Below are 14,639 nucleotides of genomic sequence, written 5' to 3'. Positions count from 1 at the left end.
ACAATGCATATCTTTGAAGTGGGAGGAGGTCATGACAATGATCTGACATAGAGCAAGGGGACCACTTTTTTTTTTTTTAAAGATTTTATTTATTTATTTGAGAGAAAGAGTGAGAGAGAGAAAGAGCACAAGAGGGGGGAGAGGGAGAGGGAGAAGCAGACTCCCTGCTGAGCAGGGAGCCCGATGCGGGACTCGATCCCGGGACTCCAGGATCATGACCTGAGCCGAAGGCAGTCGCTTAACCAACTGAGCCACCCAGGCGCCCGGGACCACTTTTGAAGATGTAGTTAATAAAGTTGAAAAGGGAAGATCGTAACAGACCTTTCAAAGCATTTTCACCCTAACATGGGAGCCTAATGGTGGGGAGTTAAGAGATCACGTAGGAAGAGCCGTTGGCACTGCATTTGTGCGCTTGACAAGTATTAGTTACTGTCCTCTCTGATTCATTTCTCAGTATCATTGGAAGCATATGGCAGGTACTCCATAAACAATCATGAAAGGATGGGGTACTACGCCAGCAATACCAACATAGCCCTTTACTGAGTACGTACCACACGCCAGCGGTGTTGTAAGCACTTCCCGTATGTTCTTACTTTAACCCTTGTTACAACTTTCGGAGGCAAATACTATTGCTCTCCCTACTTCACAGGTGAGGGAAGTGAGACACTAAGTAGTGCATGATTCCAAGTCATCAAGGACACTTTCATTTAGTATCTTCTGCTTATAAAGGAAGGGAAGTATACTATATATTTTTATATAAACAGTTACCAAATGGTTAATGTGGTATTTAGATATTTAGTAAATGCTTTTTACTGACAGTACTGAATAACTGAAGCATTACTTTAGTTAGCTCTGCACTATTATCTTGAAATTCTATATATGATATATATTAAGCCAGTGAGAATAACTTTAATCAGAATTTCAGTAAGTTAGTACTAGTTCTCTTGACACTTACTTTAGTGATTTCACATTGTTCTAACCTTTTTTTTTTTTAGAGATTTTATTTATGTGAGAGAAAGAGAGAGAGCACAAGCCAGGGGGAGGGGCAGAGAGAGAGGGAGAAGCAGACTCCCAGCTAAGCAGGGAGCCTGACATGGGGCTCGATCCCAGGACCCTGGGATCATGACTTGAGCCAAAGGCAGACGCTTAACCCAGTGAGCCACCCAGGTGCCCCTGGTAACTTTTTTCCCCAACACTTTACTTGGAATTTCCCTGAGAGACCACTTATATGCTGCAGAAGAGACTTTAAGACTTTATAACCCTTTATTGCTGTTCTTAGTAATTTATCTAAATCTACATTGTCTATCTTAGCCACTCCCTTTATTTTCAGGACTTTGTTCTGAATGGATTTTGGCTGTTTGCAGAAATCAGACCAACCTCAAAAGATAAGGATTACTCAGAAAGCTGAAATTTTCATACTTTGTAGTTCCAAGGCACAAAGCAGAAATAACATCCTGACTAGAAGGCATCAAAATATTCTGTATTTAGTTTAAGGAAAGAAGAATGCCCCTCAGGGCCGAAAATAAAAGTTAGTCAATGTATGAAAATTTACAGCATTTTACCAAAATCAATTAATAGAGAAAGGTAACTGAGGTATCCTGGGCACATTCTAGATAATTGTTTATGCTTTAAATACATGTTTCTAGTGCTTATTTTAAATATTATGGTAGCTTCCCTTCCACCCACTTGAAAAACAGCCATTTTTATATTAATACAAATCTTAGTAAATATAGGGATTATTAGGATTTAGGATATATTGAATTATAAGGAAACATATTTAGACTGTACTTTTGGGAAATTAAATAGTGAAATAATCCTGATTTAAATTTCATAGTAAATCACATGTGTAATATTTACTCTAACAACTGGAAGAAGCAATCTGGCCCCAGGAGCAAACAGTAGGAATATCTGAGTTCTTTTTTTTTTTAATTACAGGAATATGTTTAGGCAAAGAAATAGATTATAAAAGTTGATGGCACTTAGCTATGAAGTCACATTTTAAAGTACTATACATTGTACAGTTGATAACCAGCTCTATAACTAATACTTATTTTGACAGTCTTTCATGCCTATGGAACAGGACTAAAAGCCTTAGAATATATTGAAATAATTTTAAATTTTGTATAATTCTCATTTCTTTCTCAGTTCTTCTATAGTTCCACGGTGAAGAGGGGATGCTTAAGTAGATCACTTTTACTGCAGAAAGTAAAGTCTTATCTAGAATTGCTGTAACTTGCAGCCTGGAATTTAACTTTTCCTCAGCAGGAGTTACTGGAGAGAAATGACCACATGTATTTAAATTGTGTTGTAATGGTGCTTATTAACATTTAAGTTGCTCTTAGTATGCCATCAAAGGTTCATTGCTGCTCTTGATTCTCTTGTGAGAATGTGGGAAAAGAAAGGAATTTGGATAAATATCCTCCTAGTTTTATAAAGGGGAGACAGTAAAAGAAATAAAACCAGTCTTTCTGTAACCAACAGAAAACTTCCCCAGTTGTCCATACTTTTCAGGGATGTAATCTGAAACCACAAAGATGGCATAGATCATTGTGTGTGCCCGTTCTTGGTCTTTTTGAAAGCAGTCTTCTTCAATTTCTTGTACTATGCACCCAACTACAGCTATTTAAAAATCAGAGATATAGTTTCCAGGATCCAGTAAGCACCCTTGTATGTGGATATACATTTGTGTGCCTACTTTTTTCTGGCCATTTTTAAAAAAAAATATATATTAAATAATCTCTACACCCAGTGTGGGGCTTGAACTCACGACCCTGATACCAAGTCACATGTTCTTCTGATTGAATCAGCCAGGCACTCCTTTTCTGGCCATTTCTAAAGTGGACCTGAACGCCGCTTGAATTAGCCATAGAATTGCACTCATCTCTGCGGCGCCTGCGGGGCTCAGTCGGTAAGCGCCTGCCTTCGGCTTAGGTCATGATCCTGGGGTCCTGGGATCAAGCCCTTCATCCGGCTCCCTGCTCAGCGGCAAGTCTGTTTTCCCCTCTCCCTCTGACTCTCCACCCACTTGTGTGTGCATTCTCTCTCTCTCAAATAAATAAATAAATAAAATCTTAAAAAAAAGAATTACACCCCCCGCCCCCCGCACTTACATTCACTGTTGACCACTGGGTCCAGAAAAGCAGCCAGAAGAGTGGAATTTGGTGGATGAGGTAATTGAGTTTGGCCTTGTTCTGGAGGTGATGATGATAGTTTACTATTGAGTGTTTATTGTGTGTTGGGCACTCTTCTAAGTCTTTCTTTATAACAATCCTATGAAATAGAACTGTTATTGTCATATTATTCCCTCAATATAATTTATATATTTCCTCATATTATGCTTAAGGGTACAAAGTATTGGCTATGATCTTATCAGAGATTGTTACTGGGTTAAGTTCATTAGCTGTGTATTAATTATGTATAATGAATATGTATAATGAGAGGATAATAGTAAATCCATAAGGTGAAATTGATATTAAAAAAGGAGAGTTTTCTTTTTCTTTTTTTCCCCTCAAAGAAAGAGTACATGATCATGGTTCTATTTAAAATGCTGAAAAACTAGAAACAACCTAGAGGTTCTATAGGTAAATGTTAAATCTTAAAATATTATAATGCAATGTTTTATCATGTTTCTATCAGAATTAATAATCACTATATTGATACCTGCAAACATGCATTAAAAATGGTAAATGAAAAACCCCACAAATTTATATTCATATTGACAATTAAAAAAATAGATCTGGGGGTGCCTGCGTGGCTCAGTTGGTAAACCATTTGACTCTTGATTTCAGCTTAGGTAATGATCTGTGTTGTGAGACTGAGCCCCGCTTTGGGCACAGTGCTGGGCATGGAGACTGCTTAAGATTCTCTTTCTCCTTCTCCCTATGCCCCACCCCTCCCACCCTGCCAATGCTCTTTCTCTCTCTCCAAAAAAAAAAAAAAAAAAAAAAGATCTGTATAGCATTTAACACAAAGAAATCTATACCTCTATTAATACAACTTTGAGAAGCTGACAGTGCAGACAGAACGAGTAGGAAGTGAGGAATGTGTTTTGGAAAACACTAGTGGCCAGTTGGGTAAAGGAAACAGTTAATTTATTTTGTTAATTTATTTTTTGTTTTATATGTCATTTTATTTATTTATTTATTTTTTATTAACATATAATGTATTATTTGTTTTGGGGGTACAGGTTTGTGATTCATCAGTCTTACACAATTCACAGTGCTCACCATAGCACATACCCTCCCCAATCACCTAGCCACCCCATCCCTCCCACCCCTCTCCACTCCAGCAACCCTCAGTTTGTTTCTGAGACTAAGAGTCTCTTATTGTTTGTCTCCCTCTCTGGTTTCATCTTGTTTCATTTTTCCCTCCCTTCCCCTATGATCCTCTGTCTTATTTCTCAAATTCCTCTTATCAGTGAGATCATCTGATACTTGTCTTTCTCTGACTGACTTATTTCTCTGAGCATAATACCGTCTAGTTCCATCCACGTCATTGCAAATGGCAAGATTTCATTTTTTGATGGCTGCATAATATTCCATTGTATATTTATACCACATCTTCTTTATCCATTCATCTGTTGATGGACATCTAGGCTCTTTCCATAGTTTGGATACTGTGGACATTGCTGCTATAAACATTGGGGTGCAGGTGCCCCTTCAGATTACTACATTTGTATCTCTGGGGTAAATACTCAGTAGTGCAGTTGCTGGGTAGCAACTATTTTCAAAATAGGGTAGCTCTATTTTCAACTTTTTGAGGAACCTCCATACTGTTTTCCAGAGTGGTTGCACCAGCTTGCATTCCCACCAACAGTGTAGGAGGGTTCCCCTTTCTCCGCATCCCCGCCAACATATGTCATTTTCTGACTTGTTAATTTTAGCCATTCTGACTGGTGTGAGGTGGTATCTCATTGAGGTTTTGATTTGGATTTCCCTGATGCCAAGCGATGTTGAGCACTTTTTCATGTGTCTGTTGGCCATTTAGATGTCTTCTTTGCAGAAATGTCTGTTCATGTCTTCTGCCCATTTCTTGATTGGATTATTTGTTCTCTAGGTGTTGAGTTTGATAAGTTCTTTTTAGATTTTGGATACTAGCCCTTTATCTGATATGTCATTTGCAAATATCTTCTCCCATTCTGTCAGTTGTCTTTTGGTTTTACTGACTGTTTCCTTTGCTTTTTATCTTGATGAAGTCCCAATAGTTCATTTTTGCCCTTGCTTCCCTTGCCTTTGACGATGTTTCTAGGAAGAAGTTGCTGTGGCTGAGGTCGAAGAGGTTGCTCCCTGTGTTCTCCTCAAGGATTTTGATGGACTCCTAGAGTCTCACATTTAGGTCTTTCATCCATTTTGAGTCTATTTTTGTGTGTGGTGTAAGGAAATGGTCCAGTTTCATTCTTCTGCACATGCTGTCCAATTTTCCCAACACCATTTGTTGAAGAGACTGTCTTTTTTCCATTGGACATTCTTTCCTGCTTTTTCGAAGATTAGTTGACCATAGAGTTGAGGGTCCATTTCTGGGCTCTCTGTTCCATTGATCTATGTGTCTGTTTTTGTGCCAGTACCATACTATCTTGATGATGACAGCTTTGTAATAGAGCTTGAAGTCCAGAATTGTGATGCCACCAGCTTTGCTTTTCTTTTTCAACATTGCTTTGGCTATTCGAGGTCTTTTCTGGTTCCATACAAATTTTAGGATTATTTGTTCCATTTCTTTGAAAAAAGTGGATGGTATTTTGATAGGGATTGCATTGAATGTGTAGATTGCTCTAGGTAGCATTGACATATTCATAATATTTGTTCTTCCAATCCATGCCATGGGACGTTTTTCCATTTCTTTGTGTCTTCCTCAATTTCTTTCATGAGTATTTTATAGTTTTCTGAGTATCCTTTGCCTCTTTGGTTAGATTTATACCTAGGTATCTTATGGTTTTGGGTGCAATTGTAAATGGGATCGACTCCTTAATTTCTCTTTCTTCTGTCTTGTTGTTGGTATATAGAAATGCAGCTGATTTCTGTACATTGATTTTATATCCTGCCACTTTACTGAATTCCTGTATGAATTCCAGCAGTTTTGGGGTGGAGTCTTTGGGGTTTTCCACATAAAGTATCATATCATCTGCAAAGAGTGAGAGTTTGACTTTGTCTCTGCCGATTCGGATGCCTTTTATTTCTTTCTGTTGTCTGATTGCTGAGGCTAGGACTTCTAGTACTATGTTGAATAGCAGTGATGATAGTGGACATCCCTGCTGTGTTCCTGACCTTAGGGGAAAAGCTCTCAGTTTTTCCCCATTGAGAATGATATTTGCTGTGGGTTTTTCATAGATGGCTTTTATGATATTAAGGTACTGTACCCTCTGTTCCTACACTGTGAAGAGTTTTAATCAAGAAAGGATGCTGTACTTTGTCAAATGCTTTTTCTGCATCTATTGAGAGTACCATATGGTTCTTGTTCTTTCTTTTATTAATGTATCGTATCACACTGATTTGTGGATGTTGAACCAAGCTTGCAGCCCAGGAATAAATCCCACTTGGTCATGGTGAATAATCCTTTTAATTACCGTTGGATCCTATTGGCTAGTATTTTGGTGAGAATTTTGCATCCATGTTCATCAGGGATATTGGTCTAAGTTCTCCTTTTTGATGGGGTCTTTGTCTGGTTTTGGGATCAAGGTAATGCTGGCCTCATAAAATGAGTTTGGAAGTTTTCCTTCCATTTCTATTTTTTAGAACAGTTTCGGAAGAATAGGTATTAATTCTTCTTTAAATGTTTGGTAGAATTCCCCTGTGAAGCCATCTGGCCTTTGGGCTCTTGCTTGTTAGGAGATTTTTGATTATTGCTTCAATTTCCTTACTGATTATGGGTCTGTTCAGGTTTTCTATTTCTTCCTGGTTCAGTTTTGGTAGTTTATACATCTCCAAGAAAACATCCATTTCTTCCAGATTGTCTAATTTGCTGGCATATAGTTGCTCATAATATCTTCTTATAATTGTATTTCTTTGGTGTTGGTTGTGATCTCCTCTTTCACTCATGATTTTATTTGGGTCCTTTCTCTTTTCTTTTTGATAAGTCTGGCCAGGGGTTTATCAATCTTAACTAATTCTTTCAAAGAACCAGCTCCTAGTTTCGTTGATCTTTTCTGTTTTTTGGCTTCTATTTCATTGATTTCTGCTCTGATCTTTATTATTTCTCATCTCCTGCTGGGTTTAGGCTTTATTTGCTGTTCTTTCTCCAGCTCCTTTAGGTGTAGGGTTAGGCTGTGTATTTGAGACTTTTCTTGTTTCTTGAGAAAGGCTTGTATTGCTATATACTTTCCTCTTAGGACCGCCTTTGCTGCATCCCAAAGATTTTGAACAGTTGGGTTTTCACCTTCATTTGTTTCCATGAATTTTTTAAATTCTGCTTTAATTTCCTGGTTGACCCATTCATTCCTTAGTAGGATGCTCTTTAGCCTCCATGTATTTGAGTTCTTTCCAACTTCCCTCTTGTGATTGAGTTCTAGTTTCAAAGCACTGTGGTCCAAAAATATGCAGGGAATGATCCCAATCTTTTGGTACTGGTTGAAACCTGATTTGTGTCCCAGGATGTGATCTATTCTGGAGAATGTTCCATGTGCACTAGAGAAGAATGTGTATTCTGTTGTTTTGGATGGAATGTTCTGAATATATCTGTGAAGTACATCTGTTCCAGTGTGTCATTTCAAGCCTTTATTTCCTTGTTGATCTTTTGCTTATGATCTGTCCATTTCAGTGAAGGGGCTGTTAAAGTCTCCTACTATTACTGTATTATTTTTGATGTGTTTGTTTGATTTTGTTTTTAATTGGCTTATATAATTGGGTGCTCCCATGTTAGGGGCATAGATATTTAAAATTGTTAGGTCTTGTTGGATAGACCCTTTAAGTATGATGTAGTATCTTTCCTCATCTCTTATTATAGTCTTTGGTTTAAAATCTGATATAAGGATTGCCACCCCAGCTTTCTTTTGATGTCCATTAGCATGGTAAATGGTTCCCCCCCCTCACTTTCAATCTGGAGGTGTCTTTGGGTCTAAAATGAGTCTCTTGCAGACAGCATATCGCTGGGTCTTGTTTTTTTATCCGCCCTGATACTCTCTGTCTTTTGATTGGGGGCATTTAGCCCATTAACATTCAGGGTAACTATTGAAAGATATGAATTTAGTGTCATTGTATTGCCTGTAAGGTGACTGTTACTGTATATTGTCTGTGTTCCTTTCTGGCCTATGTTACTTTTAAACTCTTTCTTTGCTTAGAGGACCCCTTTCGATATTGCTTGTAGGGCTGGTTTGGTTTTCGCAAATTCTTTGTTTTTGTTTGTCCTGGAAGCTTTTTATCTCTCCTTCTATTTTCAGTGACAGCCTAGCTGGATATAGTATTCTTGGCTGCATGCTTTTCTCATTTAGTGCTCTGAATATATCCTGCCAGTCCTTTCTGGCCTGCCAGGTCTCTGTGGATAGGTCTGTTGCCAATCTAATGTTTCTACCATTGTAGGTTACAGACCTCTTGTCCGAGCTATTTTCAGGATTTTCTCTTTGTCTCTGAGACTTGTGAGTTTTACTATTAGATGTTGGGGTGTTGATCTATTTTTATTGATTTTGAGGAGGGTTCTCTGTGCCTCCTGGATTTTGATGCCTGTTTCCTTCCCCAAATTAGGGAGGTTCTCTGCTATAATTTGCTCCAGTACACCTTCTGCCCCTCTCTCTCTTCTTCTTCTGAGATCCCAATTATTCTGTTGTTTCACTTTATGGTATCACTTATCTCTCAAATTCTGCCCTCGTGATCCAGTAGTTGTTTATCTCTCTTTTTCTCAGCTTCTTTATTCTCCATCATTTGGTCTTCTATCTTCTGCCTCATTTATCCTAGTAGTTAGAGCCTCCATTTTTTTTTTTTTTAAGATTTTATTTATTTATTTGAGAGAAAGAGAGAGAGAGCACAAGAGGGGGAGAGCGGGAGAGGAAGAAGCAGACTCCCCACTGAGCAGGGAGCCTGACGCAGGACTTTATCCCGGGACTCCAGGATCATGACCTGAGCCGAAGGCAGTCGCCCAACCTACTGAGCCACCCAGGCGCCCTAGAACCTCCATTTCTTATTGCACCTCATTAATAGCCTTTTTGATTTTGACTTGGTTAGATTTTAGTTCTTTTATTTCTCCAGAAAGGGATTCTCCAGTATCTTCTATGCTTTTTTTAAGCCCAGCTAGTATCTTTATAATCGTCATTCTGGCAGTTGGTCCTGCTTCTTGTTCTTTTTGTTGAGGTGAGTTTTTCCGTCTTGTCATTTTGTCCAGAGAAGAATAGGTGAACAAGACAACAAAATGCTAAAAGGGTAACAATGACCCCAGAAAAATATACACAAAACAAATCAGAAGAGACCCAAATGGGGGTTGGGGGAGAGAAAGAAAGAAAAAAAAAAAAAAAGAATATGATTAGGCTGGTGAGTGGAACAGAGCCACACACTAGATTTTGGGTTTATTGTGGTCTGTTAGAAGAACAGATCAAAGAAAAAGAAGAAACTGCCTCCCAAAATTTTAAAGAAAGAAAAACTACATATATATATATACACACACAAAAATAAGGGTAAATATGATGAAGGGATGGAATATGACTGTAAAGATGAAAATTAAAAAAGATTTTAAAAAAGGAATTGATAGGGTAAGAAGTTGGTTGAAAAAAGAAATAAAATTAAAAAAAAAAGGAGAGAATGTGATCAGACGGGAGACTAGAACAAAGCCATACACTAGATTTAGGGTATATTTTGGTCTGTTGGAAGAAACTGTATCCCAAAATTTTAAAGAAAGGAAAACTTACATATATACAAAAAATAATATTAAATACAATGTAGGGATAGAATATGACTGTAAAAATGAAGTAAAAAAGGAATTGTTTGTTGAAAAAGGAAAAATTAAAAAAGAAAGAAATAGAAAAAAATATTTAATAAATTAACTTTGAAAGACTAAAGAATCAGGAAAAAAGCCATGAATTCTGTGTGCAGTATTCCCCTAGCTCTGGAGTTCTGCCGTTCTCATTGATCGGTAAACTTGGTCTTGGCAGGCTGTTGTTGCTGATCTTCTTGGGGAGGGACCTGTTGCCGTGGTTCCCAGATATCTTTGCCAGAGGTGGAATTGCCCCGCCCTTGCCCCATCGGGCTAAGTAATCCGCTCGGGTTTGCTCTTGGGAGCTTTTGTTCCCTGCAAGCTTTCCGTACACCTTTGGAGGACGAGAGTGAAAATGGCGGCCTCCCAATCTCTGCCCGGGAGGAGCTGAGAACTCGGGACCCCACTCCTCAGTGCGCCCCCAGAGCAAAGCAGTCGATCACTCCCGTCTCCCCGGTCTCCGGCCGCACCCTGTGCTCACCTGGCCTGTGACCAAGCATTTCTATCTCTGGCACACGACCCCGTGTGGAGTCTCCAAACCCAGCAGATCCCTGTGGTGCAGTTCCGTGCAGGAAATAGTTAATTTAGAAGACTGGGATTAAAATAGAAGAATAACAGAGAAAGTCAACTGAAGGACTCTGTCCTTTGTTAAATTTTCCAGATCATCTCTGTGTCCTAGAAATGGAATTTCTCAAGAGAAGTTGTGGAAGCAGGGACGCCTGTGTGGCTCAGTTGGTTAAGCATCTGCCTTCAGCTCAGGTCATGATCTCAGGGTCCTGGTATCAAGGCCCCTATCGGGCTCTCCGCTCAGCGGGGAGTCTGCTTCTCTCTTTAACTCTCCCTTTGTGCTCTCCCTCTCTCAAATAAATAAATAAAATCTTTAAAAAAGAAAAGAAAAAGTTGTAGAAGCAGTATTTTTCCAGAGTGTATTTTGCAAAATCGTTTATAAAGCTACTGGGTGCTACTTGTACATAAAAGTGTAGTGAAGCAAATTTGGGAAGTCCTGGGTTTCATAAGATTAAGCAGATTCTTTTGTGTAGGACTTGACAGCACTTTTAGTGAGCATTTTCCAGGTAGAGGCACATTACATAGCAGCATTTTATAAACTCAGGTACATGAGACCGCAGAGCTGTTTGGTTCTTGTAACAGGAATAACGTTCTGCGGGATACACTTTGGAAAACATTATGGAATGTTCTTGGAGGTGTCCATGAGCAGGTATGATGGGTACACATTGTGGCTCTCTGGGGGGTAAGGGGCTTGAAGTAAGACATTAAACTATCATAGAGGAACTGCCAACGTGAGGGATGATTGTCTTTGCCATTATACTTTTTTTTCTTTTGAATAAAAATTCACAAAAATAAATTCTACAGCTAATCTAAACGTCATCTTTGTTTTTAATATCAGAAGTAAGCTGTATGGGGGAGAAGTCAAACTTGAGAATCTGTATTTGATTTGGTTTTAATCTGTTAGGATTTAAGATAAGCCTATTGTAAATTTGTAAAGATACAGCATTTAGCTCTTGGCTGGTTTCATGGAACTGGTAGATGAATAATGGATGAAGATTATATTTAAGTAGAACCTGATGGAATTCTCCGTGTCTTCTTTCCCTCTCCTCCTCAGCCCTACTCGTCACTTCAAGGTTGCCAACAATCTGCCTGGACCGACCAGAGTCAGTGGCCATTGTCTGTCCTCAGTTTATTGCACATCTTTGCCTCACCCAGCTCAGTTGTCTCCTCTGTCTCCAGAAGCACTCCTCTCTTGGCTTCCCTGACACTGCACTCGCCTGGTTTTGGTCCTTCTCTCTGTACTTTGCAGTTAGCTTTGTAGGTGGTTCTGCCGACTTCCAAATGTGTCATACCTGAGGGCTCAGTATTGGGTCCCCTTTTTCTGTTTTGTACTCACTTCCTAAGTGACTTCCTTCAGATTTGTAACTCTCTCTACATACCCTCTACATGGGGAGGACTCCCAAATCTCGTCTCCAGTCAAAAACTAACCATTGCCCTCAGCCACAGGTATCTACTATTTGCACTTAAATGCATCACAAATAACTCAAGCCTTGTGTCCAAAACCTGATTCTTGGTAATCTCTACTTTTCCTCTTATTCTTTACTCACTCTTTTCTGTCTGTATTAATGGCACTACCATCCTTCCAGAGAGTTTCCCTCCTCAGTCTCTACTTATTCATTTCTACTTAGCCTGCCACCACCGTCATCCAGGCCACCAGAATCTCTGGCTTTAATTCTACCATTTCCTCCTCCCTGATCTCCTCACTTTCGTATCTCTCTTTTCACTCTTTTTTTCTACACAGTCAGTTATGTTTCAAATATCAATCTGATCATGACACCCATTTTAAATAAAGCCTTGTAACGGCTTCCCACTGCATACCGAATTTAGAGCAAAATCCGGACTCCTTCTCATGGCCTGAAGGCACCTTCACAGGCTGGTCCTTTCCCCTCTCTTTCCCGCCTCATCTTGTATGGTATTCCCCTTGCCACTGTACTCCATTCGCACTGGCCTAGTTTCAGTTCCTCGAACGTGCCAACTTCTCTCTTGCCTTCACACATGCCCTAGCTGCTCCTTGGAGCAGCTTTCTGCCTGTCCTTTGCGTGGCTGGCTCCTTCTCACTCCAGAGTAGGTTTCTGTACCCGTTCCCCTGGCCCATGACTTGCGCCACTGCTCTGTTATTTCAGAGCACCAGTCCTTGTACTCTTTGTCTCCCACGCTTGATTGTAAACTCCTGAAGGTAGAGACTGTTTACTCACCAATGTAACAAACATTTTTTGTTAAAAAATGCAGTGACTGAATTGAGCTAAAAAAAATCTCCAGATGTAAAGAGTTCATTTTTTAATGTAACTTACTTTATTGTATTCTGAATGTACTGGATATGCGTCCATGGCTACGAGCTCAGAGTAGTAACTTATTGTTTCATTCAACAAATACTGATTCACCACATGCTAGGATAGCAAAGAATGATGTGAGGTAAATGATAAATAGGACTGTGTCTAGGAGGTAATAATCAAGTAGGGAAAACAGACAAACAAACAATTGTAATATAGTACAATTAAGGCTAGTTCTAAGTTCATCAGGAGTCCCAAATATGGGTATTTTTCAAGGGGTGTCTTTGCAGGGCTCTGGCATGGGCTGGATCTTGAAACACAGCCAGGTCCACCAAGCAAGTCAGGCAGGAGTGGGAGTGCTAGAAGGATGCTCCTACCAGAGGGTGGTGTGACAATGGTAGAGAGATGTTAAAACAGCAGAATGCCCCTTGAAACCCAAATCTATTAGGTTCCTCAGTTTCTGATAGCAAACATTAAGAGGTTGGATAGCAGAATAACTCAAAATAATTTTTTTAAATCTAAATGTGTCGGGTGGAGCTATATACCCATGGAAGACATCAAGGTCTGAGGCTAAAGGTGTGGGAGGACAGAATCCAGAGACGGGGCCCCTGTGCTGGGCTAAGGGTTGGGACTTTAGAGAGCCACTGAATGGGTTTAAGCTGTAGCCACATAATTAGTGTTTCAGAAAAATCATTCTGGTGGCAGGATAGAGTAGTAGTTTGAGGGACGTGGTACTGGAGGGAACAGATTCAAGAGTTTAAAAACACAAACTCGTGAGGAAGGAATGATTTCCAGACTTCTGTTGATTTGCAGAACTAGTTAGAAGTGTTGTTTACAATTTAGTGGGAACTGGTGAGGAGCACATTTTAAGAGGAAAGATGATCTCTTTTGAAATTACTGAGTTTGAAGTAATAGTAGGATACATATTCATAAGTATTAGATGAGTAAGATAAGTATTCATGGTCAGTATTAGAGAGATCCAGTCATGATGGTGTATGTGGTAAATAACATGTAAGTATTTAAGACCATGGGAGGACATACAGAGGGAGAAAGCCAAGGATAGAACCCTAGGGAACATACATGCATATGGAAGTGTTCGTGAAAGAGAAGTCTCTATATGTATGACCAAGAAGGAATAGTCAGGGAGGTGGGAAGACAACAGTATTGACTTCTAAAGAGAAGGAAAGAACTGAAGAGTATCATATGCAATAAGGACCATGTTAATAACAGGAAAGAAATGGTCCTTGCATCGTAAGTTGATTAGTTTTCATGACCTAGCCAATTATTTTGAAAATATCTGATCTTAGTCAAAGGAAGGGAAGGGATGATTGGATATGTGGTTGGATCAATTCAAACTGATCCCTACATCTGGAAAATCAATTCAATACATCAGTATATTGGGAGGGTAGTATACTTCTGTGTAACTAATACAGTCTTTATTATATACCATATGGTGAAATTGTAAAGGACTATATTTGATGCAGTTTTACTATGCATCGTACAGTGAACATATTGGTAGTTAAGTTTTTTTTTAAAGGTAGCATGCTTTTAATGGAGTGTTTAGTAGTGAAGATAAGACAGTTAAAGGAAGATGTGTCATCTAGAGAAGGCAGATGTCCTTGGTACGGTCTTGGTTCAGTACCTGGTCCTTGGCTTTGATCAGATTATGGGGAGGCACTCATGCTAACCTAGGTTGTAAGACGACCAGAATGCTAATTTTAAAAAATTACAGTGAAACATATAACTGAGCAGACAAGCTCTTCCTGCTTGTTGATCTCTTTGGGAAAACTTTATAATGGAGTTGAAATATAAGCAGAATGTGGTTTGGTAAATGTGGGATTCTGAGTAGGGGCAATTAGCTGAATAATCTTACTTGGAAAGTCGGAGAAGAAAATTTGCCTGTGTATTATATTC

General features: G+C 39.2%; 1 protein-coding gene across 2 annotated transcripts in view; it reads left to right on the top strand.

The window, feature by feature from the left end:
• BMP2K (BMP2 inducible kinase) overlaps positions 1 to 14,639 on the top strand; it is a 131,227-nt gene that overhangs the window by 110,559 nt on the left and 6,029 nt on the right. The gene's annotated exons all lie outside the window — the stretch shown is intronic.

This window comes from Mirounga leonina, unplaced genomic scaffold (genome assembly GCF_011800145.1).
Source record: "Mirounga leonina isolate KUSES-001 unplaced genomic scaffold, KU_Mleo_1.0 Mir_129, whole genome shotgun sequence".
Classification (NCBI taxonomy): domain Eukaryota; kingdom Metazoa; phylum Chordata; class Mammalia; order Carnivora; family Phocidae; genus Mirounga; species Mirounga leonina.
This window is presented reverse-complemented; position numbering and strand designations above follow the sequence as displayed.